This window comes from Haliotis asinina, chromosome 9, assembly GCF_037392515.1.
Source record: "Haliotis asinina isolate JCU_RB_2024 chromosome 9, JCU_Hal_asi_v2, whole genome shotgun sequence".
Taxonomy (NCBI): domain Eukaryota; kingdom Metazoa; phylum Mollusca; class Gastropoda; order Lepetellida; family Haliotidae; genus Haliotis; species Haliotis asinina.
The window spans coordinates 58,535,338-58,555,646 of record NC_090288.1 but is presented as its reverse complement, the minus strand read 5'-3'; the positions used below and the strand labels follow the sequence as shown (position 1 = coordinate 58,555,646).

The window sequence follows — 20,309 nt, the reverse complement described above, 5'->3', positions numbered from 1 at the left end:
CCATCCCTCTACTCTGATTAAAACTATAAATGTTTTAACTGTCACATGTACATTTATCAACCAAGGATGTGATTGGCCATGAATACTCATGTTATAAACAGAAATACGGCAATTTCATTGTTTGGTTGTGGGCATGACAATTTAGACCAATGTGAGATCACATTTTCAGTTACTTGTAAGCACAGTCCGGCTCTGGATAATAGTCTAGTGCCTCCTAATTTATCATATCTCTTACCAAATAATGTATAAGATTAAACCACTTGTACTACTTTGTTACAGCGTTTATTTATTTAAAATCTATTCTTTACAGTCACTCCAGCTCGAACTGAAAATCTTTAAATGAAAATCTTTAAATGAAAATCTTTAAATCTTTAAATCTGTGTGTAGCAGGGTGGTGGATGTAGCATCTGACTTCCTTCGACACCTGTCAGATGCTACCTGACTTTTCATTGGCCTTTTGGTTCCTCTTGTTTAACTTCCTTCCTCACCCACCCTCCTCATGCATTCTGCATGAACTCTTACAGGAAGGAGGTTCTCTCTTTTCAGGTGAGGAAGATTTCATTATTCGTATCTCTGTATACTTTATCCTGCAAACGAACATTATTTAGTAAAAGAGTATCTCACTGCTTCATAATTTTAAATTTAAACATATTTAAACATATTTAATTACAATATTATTTCATTCATTATCTAAATATTTGCCAGCTATTGCAACTCTGACTTAGCACATGGTCTTCAACAACGTGCTTCACCAATTTCAACTCTTTGTGTTATTTGCTACAGATTCTGCATGAACCTTACGGGAGGGAGGTTCTCTCTTTTCAGCCTTCCTCCCAACTTTGAAACTACAATAAATGTCATCCCTCATCCAGAACTGTACTTGTTGTCGCTAGCAGCCCAGTGGCTGGATATTATAAACCACACCCAGCTACATGTGCACAACGTTTTATTAGGAAGATTTCCTGATTTTGTTAAATACTAAGATATGGCACATATAACTCCATAATTTTACAAAGATATTATACATAATTACATAATTTTGCCCTATACATTTTAATATTATACTGACATAATGTTGTATGAACCTGGTACAGCTATTATTGTTTATAAGTGTAGACGGGACAGCCCAGGACAGTGTAGCTAGTAGTTTTCTATGGAAACCCTCTAGATCTACAGGTTGGAGCAGGTTGTGTATTGGACAGATAGACAGACTAGGAACAGTCACAATAGGGATGAACCGTTGAGTATTGTCCACTGCATTGCGTATTGTGCCTGCTGGTCGATTATGTGTTTACATATTCTTGTACTAGGCGTATTTTCAGCAGGATAAGAGCCCCGCAACAGAACGTTTCTTAATCGAATGCAAGTTCATTGTGTTAAATGATATTCTAAATAAATATCTCGGCTTTGAGAACATTTTGCTCACTTGCTCAAATATTCTGACTGTACGGCGTAGTTGTTGAGTCTCCCTTGACATCACGTGACAATGCAGGTGAACACCTGCGTGAAATATACAACGCTTTAAATCTAAGATAACATTTGTTTATATAAACAATCAGGATAGACGATGCCAGCAGTAATTGAGGCGTGGGGACGCAGGAGAGTTCGTGTTAATAAGGGTTTTACAGACAACTTCGGCTTCAACTCCAGCGTTTGACAGGGCTGCCCGATGTCTCCGATATTGTTTTCCATTTATATCAGTGATATTGCCAGAGACATTGATTGTCTACGTTGTTTCATATCCGCATAGACATAGATGTAGTATGTTATATCTGGTTCTTTGCGCTGATGATATTGTACTGACTGCCCCCGACGAGCCATCATTACAACCTATGCTAGACTGTGTTGACAGTGCACATGTTCCGACTTTCGGAATTTGCTCAATCATATAAAATATTCACATACATATGAATATCTCGGACTCTGGCTGTAGCAATGTTTGGATTTAAATTTCACTGCCACGGAAATCGCTAAATGCACAAGTCGCGCATTTGGCACTATCATTAATTTTTTGTACATTTATTGTGAAATCATACCCAAAGGAACAGTATTACTACTGTTTCTAAGTTGATTGATAACCTGGATTTACCATTCGATCACAATGATATCTCAAGATCAGATTTTGTCATGTCGAAGCCTGGAATAAGTCTCTCGATAGTCAGCACTGGTATGACGACCTGTATAACGACCGTGGTTAACTACACACAAGTAAACTACGTACTTATCGGTCATATAAGTAACTGTTGTAGCCAGAGGAGTGTGTCAATTAACGGTTAGCAAGACCCCAACTTAATATAATGTACGGAGGAAGCGTCGTTGTGGCATTCTGCCGCTTGAGAAAGGACTAGGCAAGTATACCAGCTCGAAAACGATTTTAGAAAATAGGACTTGTAAATTTTGTTGCAACAATTCGTTGTTCTGTTGAAGATGGGGTACATATTTTACCAGATAAACTTTATGGCAGGATATCTTCCGTATTAATCGTCTATTTTTTTTAAATGTCTTCAGAAGCTCAATCAATATGTGTCTTACCTAATGAAAGTCCATTGCCACAATTATAACAAAAATGCATAATAGACGAATGCTAGTCGCAATACGCCCACCAATTTGAAAACAACAACAACAACAACAACAACAACAACAACAACAACAACAACAACAACAACAACAAAACCATCACCGACTTATTAAGGACATGATACGATTTGTAACACAATTACGTTTAAAACCAATATGTTGTCTTTTTGTATTTCCGATGCATAAAACGAGACGGTGTGATTCTTCGTCAAATTTTACGTTAGGATTACGTTAGAATATACAGAATGTTATTAAAAATCAAACCACTGCCATGCTAACTCAGGGCACTGACAATCACCAAACTGTAACAAAAATTTAATAACGTATCCTCCATATTGCCAGACGCATAATTACTGTGGGTATGTCCGGAGGGGTTATTTGTCATTAAAAACAAAAGCACATTCATATTCCAATACAGCATTGCACTCCAATACTCTGTTCATCCCACTATGTACGGTTTGAATGGTCGACTAAGCAGGACATGAGCTCTATGTTAAACCGCAGACGTTGACTTCCATGGCGTAGCGTGAAATCTGGGGGTGGGGGTGGGGATTGGGGTGGGGGTGGGGGGGGTAAACATTTAAACCTTATTTTTTGGAAGAAGCCATCAAAACCCCATATAAATATATTATACATCCAAAATATTGTGTCCAGTCCCTTTTTGTAAACTTAAAATGTATGTATATTTCAGAGGATAAGCACATAAACTCACGGGCAAAAGAAACTATACCAATACAAAATAGCCTCTGGGAAAATATAATAAGAAGTTCACAAGTTATGTAATTCATTGTTCAACTATTTATTTGTCAGTGGATATTCATAAAAGTTACAGCATTAGGGGTTGACATTAGAAATGTGCATCAGTTTAAATGAAGAAGGTGTGATTTGTAAATTTGCAGTTTGTTAAGAGACTTATTGGAGCTTGTTGAAATGATCAGATCAGATCAGAGGAGTCATTATCAGACACAATTCAATATGAGCAACGGGTATGTTCTCCATATGCATCGATGCATGCTTGAACACGATGTCTAACAGAGTTAATCAATGAATGCCACTGCACCATCAATGCATTTACCAAGTCTTGATGATTTGCAAGTGGTGGGTTACGTGAACAAATTTGTCTGTCCAGGTGATCCCATAAGTGTTCAATCGGCGAAACTGGCCATGGCAGAACATTCACTTTATTATCTTGGAGAAGGTCCGGTACAATCGTGGCAGTATGGGGCCTGACGTTATCTTGCTGAAACATGACACGCCGATGTTGCTGTAAGAATGGCAGCATAACAGGACGCAAAACTGGATCACTGTAACGCTGGGCTGTTAAGATGACATCGAAAACTGCCAGTTGTGTCGTCAAGTCGCCGCCCACACTATGACACTTCCTCTACCAAAAGGAATCGTCTCTTGAATACAGCAAGGTGCTGTTCTGTCACCTCTACGACGGTAGACTCGTACCCGACCATCTGCATGAAAACTGAAAACGGCTTTCATCTGTAAAAACAGAATTCGTTGCCAATTCCGATTCTGCCAATGCTACACAGCATGGGCCCACCACAGTCTGTCACGTCGATGACGAGGGGTCAGTGTCATCCCACGGAATGGTCGATAAGCACGAATACCATAATGTTTCAGTCGTACCTGTTCTTCGACTGACCACATGATTCAACGACGTTGATGCTGAGTTCACACTGATGAAGCGACTACGAAGATGCAATAAACGCAGGTGCCGGTCTTCATTGTCGGTGGTAACTCGTGGTCTGCCGCTCCTTGGCCTGTTAGCAGTGCTACCTGTTTGCCTCAGTCTTGTCTGCAGCCTTTTTGTTCGAGTCCAACCAAACATTCTTGCCACATGATCATGTCTGGCCCCAGTTGGAGCATACCAATCGCCCTCTCACGCTGTTCTGCAGTTAATCTCGGTACGTCAGTTGACGTAATCTTCTTCTTTATGTTCTTGGAATACTGACTGCCGGGTTTTTATGCCGTTACCATCTCCATCATGTGATGCTTGTGTATGACATTTTTCATCAATAAAACTGATTTTCGCAGGAACCAGTGCATTTTCACATAACTCGTGCTCAAATTGTTGTGTGTTGTATTTTTGTGATATGTTTATGTAATCTGGAAACCAAATTCAGTTCAAATATTCAAAACACTGGAATCCGAAATTTGGTATTTTTCTTTTGCCCGTCATTTTATATATGTTTCACCCAATCTGTCAAACCAGTCATTTGGTCAAATTACTGAAACAATCAGTCACTTTTGTTTCTTGGTACCACATCTCCCGCTATCAGCGGTCCAATCAATGGTTTTATTTTCACTCACCCAAGCACAGATCATGTCCATGATATCAGACTTCGCTCCGCAGACCGATCCTTGACTGCAGTGTAAAATGATGACGAGGGGCATATAGCCCAAGTCTTCACTGAATAAAGACTCGAATCGAATTTCCGACATTTTGCGCGTAAGAAACAGTGATTAATCGGATAGCTTTTGCTGGCGAGTTGAAACCATAGCTTCACCAGTCACTAAATATTTTGACATACTAGAGAAAGGTCATTTTGATCAATTCTTTGCACGTGTTCATACCCATTGTAATGGGAATGGTATTTTCGGTAAATTGTGAAAGAGTTGGAAAAATCAAATAACCTTTCAAACCACCCATATACTGTATTGATTTGGGGCAATTTCCCTCATATGTTGATACTAGTCTTATTTAGTTTAATCAGACCAATAAAGTAAGCGTGTAAATTAGACTCCCTCATTCACTCGAGAACGTAATGGTACGATCACGTGTAAGAGCTGTAGTAGTATAGGGAATGGGGGTTTTAAAACACTTTCAAGAAAAGTCTCTACAAAGCCTTATTTACTAAATAAGGCTTTGGTTGGGCCCTTAGCTCTTGCTACTATTACCCCTACTACATAACGTGTGTTGGAGGTAACACTGTGCCGTACGGTACGATCAATAATTCTTCTCTTACCCGGCCTATGTCACGTTTACCTCGATGAAACAGTTTAACGTGAACCGCCTATGATCTCTTTGGTGTTCGTAATAAAGGCTTGCTGGGCTTTTTGTATCCCCTGTTCTATGTACTTTTTTTTCTCGTCCTCGCTGATAGCAGACTTACGAGACTTGGACCGAATATCTTGTTTCATTCCGTTATATTTTGTGAGTTCAGAGAGGATTGAACGAAACTCCTCTTCTGAGATCTTACTATCAGAGAGTGCCGTGGAAATACGCCCACTTACTGTGTTGAGCTTTGCTTCGGCCAGAACCCTGATCTCGTCGTGCTTCAATGCCTTACGATGCAGTCTGCGTGATATCAACTTAAGTGCCAACCCTAACACCCCTGCCACCCCAGCTGTTATTTCAATACCTAGCACTATAGGTGTAGCCACGATGGTAGCTAACAATCCAACACCTGCCGCCCCTAGTCCCATGCTGGTTGTCATAAGGGTAGTGTCAGCCCCGTCCAAGATATTGAAAGCTCTATGGTACTTTTTATATAGTGCTTTCCGCGTGTCACGGTCTTGCTCTAGTTGGCGTTTCACGTCACATAACTGCCTCAAGCGGAACCCATCTACGGTTTCCAGCGTCTTCGCTACTTCATCTACGCCTGGGTACAGGCCCATCCTATAATATATATTTTGAAAGATATTTTAATTGGGTTTCAGTTAATAGTCTATCAATGTATTTGAAGCCTACAAGGGATAGATCATTACCAATGATAATAGGTGAGAGGCTAATAGACTTTTCTGTTGTAATAAAAACCCCACTGAGGCTTATTAAGCGGTTTATAGAACCCGTGGGGGAATCCCGTTGTATAACAATACGACAATATTGGTCTAAGTGTTCGGTATACCAGTGTATTACCAACCTGGGTAAAATTTGGCGTCCTTTCGAGGAGTTTACCTGGTCAAAATACGTAAAGACGACTTCTATGATGAGTGTGTAGGGGGAGGATATTCTATCAAGAGACCCCGGGATCAAAAAATTACTGCTAAATGTTAATTTATTATTTGATCCAGAACTTAACCCATTTGTTTCGGTATACAAAAGTATCGGAGATGCTAAGTGATTCTCCGGAATGAAATCCCCGGGCCAGATACCGTTGTTCCTAATCTTAGAGATCCACGTATTGTTTATTGTGATATAAGGTGAGGCGAGTGTTAAGTTGATCAGCCATTTGGGCTCTTTAAAATCTGATAACGACACCCGTCTGTACACGTTGTCTTTGAATTGCAGGATATATAAGGCGTCTTCCTCACCAGGCTGATCGAATCCCTCCGTATCTCCTAGGTCGTTAAGCGTAGTGTTGGGACGATGACTGGTCATTATTATACTATTACGATATAATTTCCAACTGGTTTTCTGATAATAGTTCAGGGGTGAACTTCATACCCATGAAGTGTATGTTGTCAGGCAGGAAGATATTGGTTAGTGATATCTTGTTTTCCACGATCACGTTGACCCCCTGCAGACTGGTGTTGGAGCCGACACCCACCCGCACGTAAACGTTGCAAACTTGATACTGGTGTCGTTTCCCCCACCCGAGTTTGATCCCCTTCACGATCTCGACATCATTCCCCGATGGTTCCCCTAGGTAGACTTTGATGACCAGTGTTGAGTTTGCCGGTAGACTCTCTAGTATACTGACCACGCCTTCGAATTCAGACACCAACTGCAATTTCACGTTTTGTATGGCCGGTTTACTCGATAGCATGTGGGCTGCCATAGTGTCGAGTGGGCTGACGACTACGCTACGTGTCTGAGTTGGGACGTAAGCCACGAGCAGGGTTCCATTGTTCACGACTTTGTTTAGGTGGTTGTCTTTGTTATCCGTGAACACGTAGGGGGAGACGAGTCTAATATTGAGAAACCAGTCGTTATCGGGTAACAACACCCACTTGTCATCTTCGGTGAAGACGAGCATATATGGCTTGTTTCGGGCGACGGTAGTGCTCTCAACATCGTCTAAGTCGAATAGTTTACCCCCGAACGATGGGTATATTATCCAGTTATTACCAGTGTTGACAAGGGCGTACTTAGTGTTGACCGTTGCTCTTGTGGTATCTACTATATCACTTAGGGCTCCACCGGAGGTGACTTCAACGCGTTTGTAAATGTTGTTTTTCAGTTGCAAGGCGTACGTTTTACCATCTACTCTGGGAGCGTCGAAACCGCGCGTGTCTCCGAGGTCGGAGATCCCGATATTGACGCATTTTTTCACTCAGGGCCCTTGTGCGCTGGTCATTTTACATGACGAACAGCTTATTGTTGCTGATATTGATGTTAGTCCATTGCGGTAGGTAGGTGATATCGCAGAGTGCGACTTCGAGTTGTCCTGACGTGTTATCGATCACGTGCGTCAGCTGAACGGCCTCACCGCTCGTTATTCCTGGAAGTGTTATGTACATATTATAATATATAATTTATATATTATAATATGGACTTAGCACACTTGAAAATCGTGGTGGTAGGTAGTACGGGGTTTAAAACAACCTTTATTAATATCTTTGAAAACTATATCGTGTCCGTTAATAACGCGCAGGCGGTGGTAAACTGGAATCAAAACCCAATGCAGTTTTGGCAGAACCAACTCAACTTTGCTGTGTGGTGTGCGACGACAGGGTCGGGTGTGACACTAGACTACGGTATAGATGAACTGAGTAAGGCAGTCATTTTGTTTCATATTTATTATCAAACGAGACGAATATTGAAGGAAATAAGTGCTCCTCTTCCCCAAGATAAAGCGTGGAGTATGACGAATAACCCCTATGATAAACGCGCTTATGAACGTGTTTGTGGGGAGTTTGAGATTCCAACGAATAAAGACTTTCGCCTTCCTGGTGTGAACCATGGTCTCGGTATAGTTCTCGTGTACTTCTACAGGTCCGGAACATATATGGCCGGTTCTAAAGATGGTACATACAACCCAAACCGTCATACATTTACAGGCCCCACAACGAATGAAAAGATCCATGTCAGCTGCATAAAGCAAACCAATCCTGATGCAGCCACAGCCTGGACTAAAATGATCTCAAAAACATCGAAAGGATTCACTTGTGCTGGTACAATACGCTTGAACGACTCGATTCGAATGTACGTGTGGGCGCTGTTGGGTGCGCAGTCGATGACACGTTCCAACATCCTCAGTAAGGGAACTGCTTACGACGCTCAGAAACAGTTCGTTTCCAACGTTGAGGATGCTATCAATTCTCCAGTTGATCTCCCGCGGGCCATCGACCATTACCAAAACGTGTTAGAATACGCCAGATCGAAAGTCAATTACGTGTTTGGCGTGGGGTTGTACATGGCTCCGAGTGATATGCAACTGAGAGTAAAAAAAGTGGTGGGTTATAACAACAAAATAGTCATAGCCACGGCGGATCAAAAGTTGGGTATTAACCCCGATATTAACACCCCCTATATCCCACACATCCCACCACGTGAAACGGGTATAGTGGCGCCACCCCCGGAGTCTAAAGTTCATGTGGGGGTACCCCCCACACACCCCCATATTCAGGCCTCCTATCAGCAGCATATTGATAGTAAAACGGCCCTGGTGGTTGGTGGGGTAGCTTTGGGACTTATTTGGTTAAAAATTTCTTAGCCGCTACGTACACCAGACCCGCCACGGCGACGATGGCTGCCCACAGGTTTTGACTGAGCCACGTGGCAGTTTTAGCCAGAGCGCCCAATAACCACGAGACGATGCTACCCAGGATGCCGGGAAGGGCTTCGGCGGCTTTACCAGCCAGTTTAGCTAGACCTTCCCCGAGTTTTTTTATCCAGTCTTTAACACCACCGCCACTTGGGGTTCCGCCGCCGGCAGGCCCCACAGGGGTACCCCCTGTCAGTGACAACACCAAGGTTGATATGATGAAACCCAATGCAGTCAGAATGCTGGCGATGGTGATCCCTTGCTCCCGGAACAATATCCGAATCCTGTCTGCTAACGTGGTGTCTCGGTATTGATGGTTTCCCGCACACGGTTGACCTGGGATCGAAGCTTTTCTTTGTGGCCGGACGCTGTCTCCAACCAGACCTGCCTTTCATCTTCCAAATTACGTATTCGTGCCTCGATGGTGGCTTTCATAGACTCGTCCTCAGTTTCACCGAGTTTGCCCTTTTCATAGTCGATGTGGTCGTCTATCTCACTCATTTTGGCCGTGCTTTTCGCGATCTGTCCACGAATGGTTTGCATCAACAGGTCCAACCCCCGCAGTTCCCGAAAGGTAAGTTCGAAACCCGGGAAGGGCTTGTTCTTGCAGTCGTCCAACACCTTTTCAATATCATAAGTCATGTTTTGAACCGATGTGGCGTCCCTGATGTCTTCCAGACTTTGAACTAACTTCGGAGGATACTGCTTAGGTCGCGCGCCACCGTACTCTATGAAACCTAGTTCATCGCGGATAAAGTTACTCCCATGTCGACTGCCCAATGTTGATAAGGCAAGCGGTTCTCTCGTGCGTTTATTCACGAGATCGATCTCCGGGTGAGTCTTCAAACGCAGCGTGCCATTGCTATCGAGGGTAAACCTGAAATATTCCCTTCCCAACGGCTTGAGTTTGGATTTATTTTCAACTTCGTTGTAATAATCGTTGACAGCCTGCTGTAGAAGGCCAGTACTGAATGAGGTCTCCTGCTCATCGGATGCCTGGGCACTATCGCCCCGCATATCATCCATAGGTATGTCTTCATCCATTATTTAGTATTAAAAATATATTTCGTTTATATATAACAATGTACGGCAGAAAATTAGATCCTTTCAGAAGATTGAGAGAGCCATTAGGAGCCAGAGCCGTGCGTCAGTCGGTGACCATCACCAACAATCCCAGCAAGATAGACCAGAATCAAACTCTGCTGGTTAGATTTCCAAACCTTGGTGAGAATGACCTCATTGTACCAGGCACTGTTCGAGTGGCGTTCAATATCACGTTGACCTCCGACAACGACAAACGCGAGCTAGTGCGGAACGTGGGGCGAGCTATCATCAAGAAAACGACCGTCAAGATCAGCGGTAACGAGGTGCTGAGTATCGACGACAGCGACGTGTTTCACTGCTACGGGGATCTCTGGAAAAGCGAGGGAGAACGAGTCAATGATGTGTACCAGGGTATCAGCAAATCAACCCGGTTGCGCATAGGGTATGCCTTCACGCCACACCAGCAAGACAAGCTATCGGACGGTGAAAAGGCCATCGCTCGAGCATACGGGAATCGATTCTGCGTGCCGCTCGACTTCGAGTTGCTCACGGGACACGCGCCGTTTTACCAGGCCGCGCTGGGGGATAGGCTCGAATACGAGCTCACGTTTAACGACTATAGCAAAGTAGTGCGTACGCCGAATGGTGATGAGGCCAGTTATGCCATAGACAACATCTCTCTGGAGTTCGACATGGTCACTAGCCCGGAGCTGGCCAGGCAGGTTCGAAGCCAGTACTCTGGGAAGATGGCTATCCTGTACGATCGCGTACTGAGGCATAGATCAGTCGTGCGAGATAAGAGCGACACTGTGTGGAATATCAACCTGAACGTGCCGGCGCGATCGATGAAAGGTATCCTGGTCGTCCCCGTGGAGGATTACGAGCCATTCCGGAGGGACAGCGAGAAGTTTTTCAACCCCGAGATTGAAAAGGTGGAAGTGACCATCGAGGGCGTGCCCAACCAGCTGTTCAGTCATGGTATGAGACCACACCAGCAGTGGGATGAGATAAAAAAGCTACCAGTGGGGGATTACATAACAAAGGACCTGGACCTCGGCTCCGTGCAGATCGGTGAATACCTGATCACCAAGTACGCCCTATGGTTGGACATGCGATCCACTGATGATGATAAACTGCACGGTAGCGGGCGCCGTATAGATAACGGCAGCAAAGGGATAACCATCCAGATTACTAAGAAGGCTCAACCCGCTGGTAAGTTGAAATTATATCTGTACGTTATTATGGACGCGCAACTTAATATAGACAATGGGAGATTCGTGCAAGCCATCTACTGATGGGGGGTACCCCCCCACACCCCCCAACAATAAACAGTCCCCACTGCCCCACCTCCCCACTGACCCACACTGCGCCATAGTGTGCGGGCAGACTGGCTGTGGGAAGACCGTTTTCGTGTTGGATATGTTGGAGGGTTACTACAAGGATGTGTTCCATAACATCGTTATCATGTGCCCTACTCTGAGCATGAATAAAACGTACGCGCGACCTTGGGTGATGACGGACCCGGACGTACACAAAATCGACCCTGGAACACGCCTGCAGGACTGGTTGAAAGCTCTTCACGAGAAATTTAAAGGGGAACCGACGCTGTTTATACTGGACGACTGCAGCGCTAATCGCGAGATAACAAAAAAGAGAGACATGCTATCGTACCTGGCCTTATCCGGCCAGCATGCAAATCACAGCGTCTGGGTGCTAACGCAGAAGTTCAACTCGGTGTTGAAAGACCTCAGGGAGCAGACGCGATGGGTGGCCTTATTTCACTGCAAGGACAGGGATTCGTTCGAGGAGTGTTTGAGAGAGAACGATGTGATGAGCAAATTAGAACGGGAACGGGTGAAGAAACAGCTCGCTGAAACTAAACACGCTAAGCTCGTGCTAAAGACCGACCAACCCGTGGCTTATAGAGTATGCTAAGCAAAGCTAAGCTAAAGCTAAGCAAAGCTAAGCCAAGCTAAGCAAAGCTAAGCTAAAGCTAAGCAAATGCTAAGTATAGCTATGATATTTGAAGTGTTTGTCGTGTGCAACTTAACCTTCATTTCTCTGTGTTTTGTCTGCATCGGGTATTATATAGTTAAAACTAAATCTTACTTGTTATATTATAAGATGGAGTGTGAGGAATTGCTCGAACAATTGTCTGGGGATGATGACAAGCGAGAGAAACTGGTGGCGTTGGCTGTTGGCGGCAAAGCCAAACATTACTTTGGAGACTACACTCCGGATAAAATTCACAAAATGTCAGCCGAAGAAATCGATAAGCTGTACGCTAGATACGAGTCCCGGCTCGGAGCAGAAATGACAAAGACAATAGGATCGGCTATGACCCAGATATACACCGTTATTGTGTCATACTTCCTTCCCATTCCACCAGAGCGCCGACTTTACCTGTGGGAAGACCTCGAGAAAGACCCTTTTATCGAACACGCCGTGAGCTCTATCAGCTGCGAGCTGTACCACAAATATGGCATGTTGTTGGCTCCAGTGACTGCGGCGATTATCACGGCAAAGCATTGTCAATTTGAGAGAAAAAATGATAATAATAGTATAGATGGCCGAGGTGACGGTGGAGACCCCTCCCGAGGTGACGGTGGAGACCAGGGAACCAGTGGGGGAACCCCCCACAGTGACCCCTTCACAGGAACCCCCAACAGTAACCAGGCAGAAGAATCCTAAGAGAGTAGCTGCCGGTAAAAAACGGTGGTGTAACCAATATAAAATTATCAACCCCCGACTGTTGTTGGCTGTAGGCGTAACTGCTGCCTTGGCTATCTCGTGGTTATATAGTGAGGGAAACCCTCACCGTGAGCCCCCCAACAGTGAGGTGGTAACCCCCACTGTCGACCCGCATATCATGTTATAATTTTAATATTTTTATATCATATACATAATGTCTGAGGGGAAAACGTTCGTCAACGACGCATACCACGCCACAGTGGTCACCAGTCTAGCCGTAGGGTACGCTCGGTTGACTAAAATGGTGCTTAAACAACCAACTATCAAGCTAGATTTCAACCTGCAGGATATGGGTATGCTCATAATGAACCTTGGTATGGCGATGGCAACAAAAGACATCCTAGTAAAACAAGGGATAATACCTGAAAATATAATGAAATAAATATAGGATGGCCACGATAGCTATGATGGTCGGTGGGGCGTTAGTGAATGCCCTGGCATTTTCCGGGAGTAATTTCCTCTTCTCGAAACTACGAGATGACCACGCGGCTGAAATACAGGAAGAAAGGAAGCGGCACGATCTCGCTACTGAGAAATTACAAAGGGCACAGGCCGAGTACGCTAAAAAACGCCTCCAGAGGATCGATTTTATTAACGAACAACTCCAGCGTGAAAACCATGCCGTTCAAACATTCAACGATGTTGATGAAGCAATGAAAGAATACTACCTACTAACTGGTAAACGATTGGAACCGCTCAATAAACCCACACTCGCTCAGTACTACACACCATCCAAGGGACAAATGGATCGTGAACTGGGCTTCATAGTGTTGGGTATAGCAGCTACTGCGTTGGTTGCGAAGCAATTAAATTAAAATACCCATATAAGTAAACATGAGACCCGCTCCATACCGATGCGAATACATACTTATGGGAAAGACCGAGGCCTGTGGTAGGAAATGCAGGAATCAGGGGTTCTGTTGTTTCCATATGGGAAATCCTAACTACACGTGTTCTGTGTGTGGTATCAGGGTTAAAGGGCACTACTGTCTATGTAAAGCTCACGGAGCGAACATAGTCAGACATCAACTCATCTACGAGAATAAAAAGGGCTACATAAAAGAACGTAGGCGACTGCTCAAGATAGACTCCAAATAAATGTTTTACACAAGGAACACTATATCCAACAGTGCGTGAAACAGCCACATATTTTTTATTAAGGGTTACCTCCCTTTACTGTGAACCAATTAGACATTGGTTCTCTTAGGTGTAAACACTATGACTACTGTACGCGAGCTTAAGCGGGTCGCAAAACAGAGAGGTGTGATCGGGTATTCTCGAATGCGGAAGTCAGCATTGTTGAGATTACTAGGTTTAGAAGCCCCTCCTACGGTAAAACAATTAAAAGCTCAAGCAAAACAGCTTGGATACACGGGTTATTCAAACCTGGGGAGAGCTGGGTTAACCGCATTGTTATCACATGCCCCCGTAGCAAAACCTCCCACTGTAAAACAACTGAAAGCCGAGGCACACGATTTGGGTTTAGGCGGGTATTCCCGTATGAGAAAACCACAGCTTGTAGAATTATTACGACAGAATAGAGCTATTGACCTACAGTTTGTGCGCACTGAGCGCGCTGTAGGCAACTATTTGAGAGGTTGGCGCATGCACGTTGATAGAAACATAGACATTACAGATATCAAGCCTCTGATAGCTGATAAGGTCAACCAGGAACTAAATAACCTAGGAAGTATCAAGTTTCAGATCACAGTGAAAATGTCGCTCGATAAGCAGGATGAGTATGTTCAGCCTTACTTCCGAGGTAAACAAGAGGTCGTCACACATACAGAGACCATTGACACATCAATCGATACCAGTTTTCAGCAGATACGAGAATACCTAGAACGCTACACACACTTGGGGTCCGGGTGGGCTGTAGATAAAATCGATAATGTCTATCTAGACATAGCTAACTACGTGCCGTTCAGAGGCGGATCATACCTAGCCTTGCCACCCTACTATAGGAACAAACATGCCATAGTAAACATTAAGAATAGAGGAAACGATTGCCTGAGGTTAGCTATCAGGTCAGCCTTATTTCCAGCTGACACTAATCCGAATAGGTCTTCTAATTATCCTCATGATGATGGGCTCAACTGGGATGGTATAGATGAACCCACCCCCATATCCCAGATCACTAAAGTAGAAAAACAGAATAATCTGGCTATAAATGTCTTTGGACACGAAGGTAACACAACAATAGTACACAGGGTCAGCCCGGTGAAGGATCGCCAAGTTATCAATATATTCATGATCCAGCGAGGTGACAAGTATCACTACACATGGATAAAACACTTTAGCAGGCTGTTGTATGACCAATCGGCACACAGAGAAAAGACCCACTTCTGTGAACGATGCCTACATGGCTTCACACGAGCTGATTTATTAGAATCCCACCGGGATGATTGTCAAGGTGTGGGGCAGACGGCCATACGAGTCGACATGCCTAAGGAAGGTGATAATATCCTAAAATTCAGTAACCACAAGAACCAAATGTCTGTGCCTTATATCATATACGCCGACTACGAAGCCTTGGTGGTGGGGGATTCCCCCAGTGGTGCCGCCGGCGAGGCTCCCAGTGGTAGCTTCACCCACAAAACACAAGAGCATAAAGCCTGTGGGTTTGGATACATTGTCGTCCGTTGTGACGGGGAAACGAAAGCTCCGGTAGTGTATAGGGGCCCTGACGCAGCTGAAAGGTTTCTAAAGTGTTTGCAGGAGGAAGAAAAAATTATTAGGAATGCATTGTATAGAATCGCTCCCATGCGTATGACCCGAGTCGACAGGCTAGCTCACGCTAGTAGCACTAACTGTCACGTGTGTGACTCACCACTTAACGGTGATTCGGTGAGAGATCACTGCCACATAACTGGTAAGTATAGAGGCGCCGCTCACAGCGCGTGCAACCTCAAGCTTAAAATCAACCCTAAGACAATAAACATCCCCATTGTCTTTCACAACTTGAGAGGGTACGACTCACACTTGATCATGCAGGCCATCGCGAAAATCGATGGTAATATAACGTGCATCCCCAACAACATGGAGAGATACATCTCCTTCAGCTTAAACGGACTTAGGTTCATTGACTCGTTTCAGTTCCTCCTGTCGTCACTCGACAGTCTGGTCAAGGCCAACAATACCTTCCCTATCACCGATCGATACACAGACGCCGAGACTAGACCCCTGCTTATGAGGAAGGGTGTGTACCCCTATGAGTACATGGATAGTTGGGTCAAGTTCACCGAGACCAGACTACCCCCTATTGACTGCTTTTATAGCAAGCTGAATGAGGCGTCCGTCTCACGAGATGATTACTCGCACGCGACTAACGTATGGAATAAACTGGGTTGTAAGAACCTGGGTGATTATCACGACCTGTACTTGAGGACAGATGTACTGCTGTTAGCCGACGTGTTTGAGACGTTTAGGCGGACGTGTTTCAAGCAGTATAAACTCGACCCCGCATGGTATTACACCAGCCCAGGTCTGTCGTGGGACGCCTTGCTTAAAAAGACCGGATTTAATTTGGAATTGCTCACAGATTACGACATGCACCTATTCATTGAGAAAGGCTTGCGAGGTGGGATTTCCATGGCATCCAAACGATACGCTAAAGCAAATAATCAATACGTGAAAGGTTACGATCCTAACAAGCCAACCAATCACATTCTCTACCTCGACGCAAACAACCTGTACGGCTGGGCCATGAGCCAGTATCTACCTACAGGGGGATTCGAATGGGTACCCCACGTTGATGTTATGGGGGTTGCACCAGATTCGAACAAAGGTTATATCCTCGAGGTTGACTTAGAGTATACCAAGGAATTACACACATCGCACAACAGCTACCCCCTGGCCCCCGAACGTATGAGGGTTAACCCAGACTGGATGTCTGTGTACCAACATAACTTGTTAGGTGGGCGTGTGACAGACGTTGAAAAACTCGTTCCTAACTTAATGAATAAGACCAAGTACATCGTTCACTATCGCAACCTACAGCTGTACCTGTCGTTGGGTATGAGGCTGACCAAAATACACAGGGTGCTCATGTTCGACCAGAGCCCATGGATGGAGCCCTACATCAGAATGAACACAGACCTACGAAAAAAAGCCACCAGTGATTTTGAGAAAAATCTCTACAAGCTCATGAACAACTCGGTGTTTGGTAAGACTATGGAGAACCTGAGGAAACGCGTGACCGTGAAGCTGGTTCGGTCGAGTGAGGAAGACAAGCTCAGGAGATTGATAGCCAGTCCGGCATTCAACCGTAGTAAGATATTCACAGACAACCTGGTTGCCCTACACATGAAGAAAAGCCACATAAAATTCAACCGGCCTGTTTACGTGGGGATGAGCATCCTCGATTTATCCAAACACCTGATGTACGACTTTTACTACAACGAGCTCAAGAAACAGTACTGCGACAGGTGTGAAGTGCTGTACACTGACACGGATTCCCTGCTGTTAGAAATTCGAACCGAGGACGTGTACGAGGACATGAAAAAACACCTCGATTTATACGACACCAGTGACTACCCTAAGACCCATGCCATACACAGTGCGGTAAATAAAAAGGTCCTAGGTAAGATGAAGGACGAGTGTGCTGGCACGCCCATAGCCGAGTACATAGGTTTGAGACCTAAGATGTACTCCATACTGAAAGCCGACAATAGTGAGATCCGGAAGGCTAAGGGGGTTAAGAAGTATGTGGTGAAACAACACATCAAACACGCCAGATTCAAGGAAGCCCTGTTCAAGACCCGTACCTTTAGGCATAAAATGAACACACTTAGAAGTGAGGGACATAAGATATACGGACTGACTATAAACAAGACGTCCCTGTCGCCTATGGACACGAAACGATGGATAGCTATTGATGGGATAAACACATACGCGTATGGACATGAAAAAATTTGAGGCTATTTACTACAGCCCGCGTGGGTACTGGAAAGGAGCTAGCGCAGTAGATAAGCTAGCTAAAATAGCGCGAGTACCCCCGGAGGAAGCCAAAGCGTGGCTTGAAAAACAAGCCCTGTGGCAGATCTATTTGCCGGCACCACGCTACGTGCCTAGAAGGAGGTTCGGTATTAACATACCTAATAGCGTTCACCAGGCAGACCTACTGTTCCTACCCCACGACAAGAGGTACAAGTATGCCTTAACCGTAGTGGACGTAGCCAGTGGTTACAAGGAAGCCGAACCCTTAACCATGAAAGATTCGGCCCAGGTAGCCAGAGGATTCGAACGCATATACAAACGCAGCCCGCTGACGTGGCCAACAGAGCTGCAAGTTGACCCCGGACGGGAGTTCATGGGTGCCGTGTCACAACTGCTAGCCAAACACGATACAAAGGTCAGGCGTGGCACGGCCGGAGCCCATCGCAGCCATCAGTATGCTAGGGAGATGGTCACCCCTGGAAAACGATCGACTGAATGGGTCACGAGGTTACCCAAGGTGGTGTCGGCAATCAACCATGAAGTCACCCGTCTCACCAGTAAGAAACCGGCAGACGCTATCAAACTAAAATCAATAGTTGCAGAGTCGGCCGCTCCATTGCGTGGGAAGGAGAAACAGATACCAGATAGGGCCCTAGTGAGGTATCTATACCAGCCGGGGGAACACGAGGGTGATAGCCGTAAGCGAGCCACCGATCCTATATGGTCAGTCAAAACTTACAACATAGATAAAGTGGATATGAAAGCCGACGAACCTAACTTATACTACTTGAGGGATGGGCCGGGTAGGGGGTTTGTAAGAGAAGAATTATTGATCGTACCGTACGGCACAGTGTTACCTCCAACACACGTTAAGTAGTAGGGGTAATAGTAGCAAGAGCTAAGGGCCCAACCAAAGCCTTATTTAGTAAATAAGGCTTTGTAGAGACTTTTCTTGAAAGTGTTTTAAAACCCCCATTCCCTATACTACTGCTGTCAACCAATAAAACATATATTTATATATTTATACAGATTTCAGGCATTTTGTTTAAAAAAATGCCACTACTTCCAATTTCGCGTTTCATATTAATGAACTCAGTAACACACATTCAACCTATAAAAGATTGTTTGTTGTTAACTCCGCTCTCAATAATACTCCAGCAAAATGTCGGCGGTCTGTAAATAATCGAGTTTGGACCATGAAATACATCGATCAACAGCCTAATCATCGATAATTATCATTCTACCATGCCTTCAGTAAATACTGGATTGTGAATGGTTAATGAATGTCATTCAGAGGTATAAGGTATGAGGTATTTCAGAGGTTTTAAATAAAATTTAGAGCTGTTACAATTTTTTTACATACCTCTGATTTTCCATCACGGTATGTTTACCTCCTAAATAAACCATAACTGATTTTGCTGTTTTAATTTAGACAGGAAGTATGCGCCTTAACAACCTACGTCTTATAAACGCACAACCATTTCTCTCTCAGTTTTAACACAACACGTGCACAACACAGCAGCTCCATGCACGTGCAAGGCGTGTCGTTCTTGATTCATTCTGGGTTTGAAGAAGGTCGATAAATCACTCGATCTTGACCATTAACTTTGACTTTTATCTTGCATCTTCCTTTCATTAACTTGTGACAAACGCTCAACACGTTTCATGAATATATCGGATTCGTTAAAAAAGAACTGAACGAGCAACCACAATCACTAACAACACCGGTGTGCCCACGGACGTTTCACGCAACTATGACTGGATATTTATATAGCGCACATATCCACACAACTAGTAAATGCTCAAAGCACTGTGCTTCCCCCCTCCCCTAATCCCATCAGGATCACTGGATGTCAGTCTCACCTCCACATCGTATTATCAATCTCAACTCCATGGGGAACATACAACGCTTACAGCCACTAGGCACATCTAGAGTTATTGCGGCCTCTCCATCCTTACGAGGTACCCATTCACAGCTGCGTGGACTGTGACACACAGTCACAGTACCTTGTCAGTTTACTGCGAGTTACTCTACTCGCAACTATATATGTGTTTGCAAGTCGTCATGTGGCTATCTTCTGATCATTTACCAATGGATTCGCACAGGGTTGTGTACTGCGCACTAGGAGATGTGACAACACTGGAAGGGTCTGCACGAAAAGCGGACTCCAAGGTTTTCACAAGGTGGACTCGATCCCGGTGCCTCAAGCTCGGTGGATCATCTCAAGCACCTGGCGCCTTAGACAGCTCGCCTCCCCCTCCCCCCAGCTATTACAAACATACAACGGTGGAATGGCAGGAAGGATGTTCAAACAGAGCATGTTTGACAGGCGCGTT

General features: G+C 44.6%; 1 protein-coding gene across 1 annotated transcript in view; it reads right to left on the bottom strand.

The window, feature by feature from the left end:
- LOC137296249 (multiple epidermal growth factor-like domains protein 6) overlaps window positions 1-20,309 on the bottom strand; it is a 289,784-nt gene that overhangs the window by 225,469 nt on the left and 44,006 nt on the right. The window lies entirely within an intron of this gene.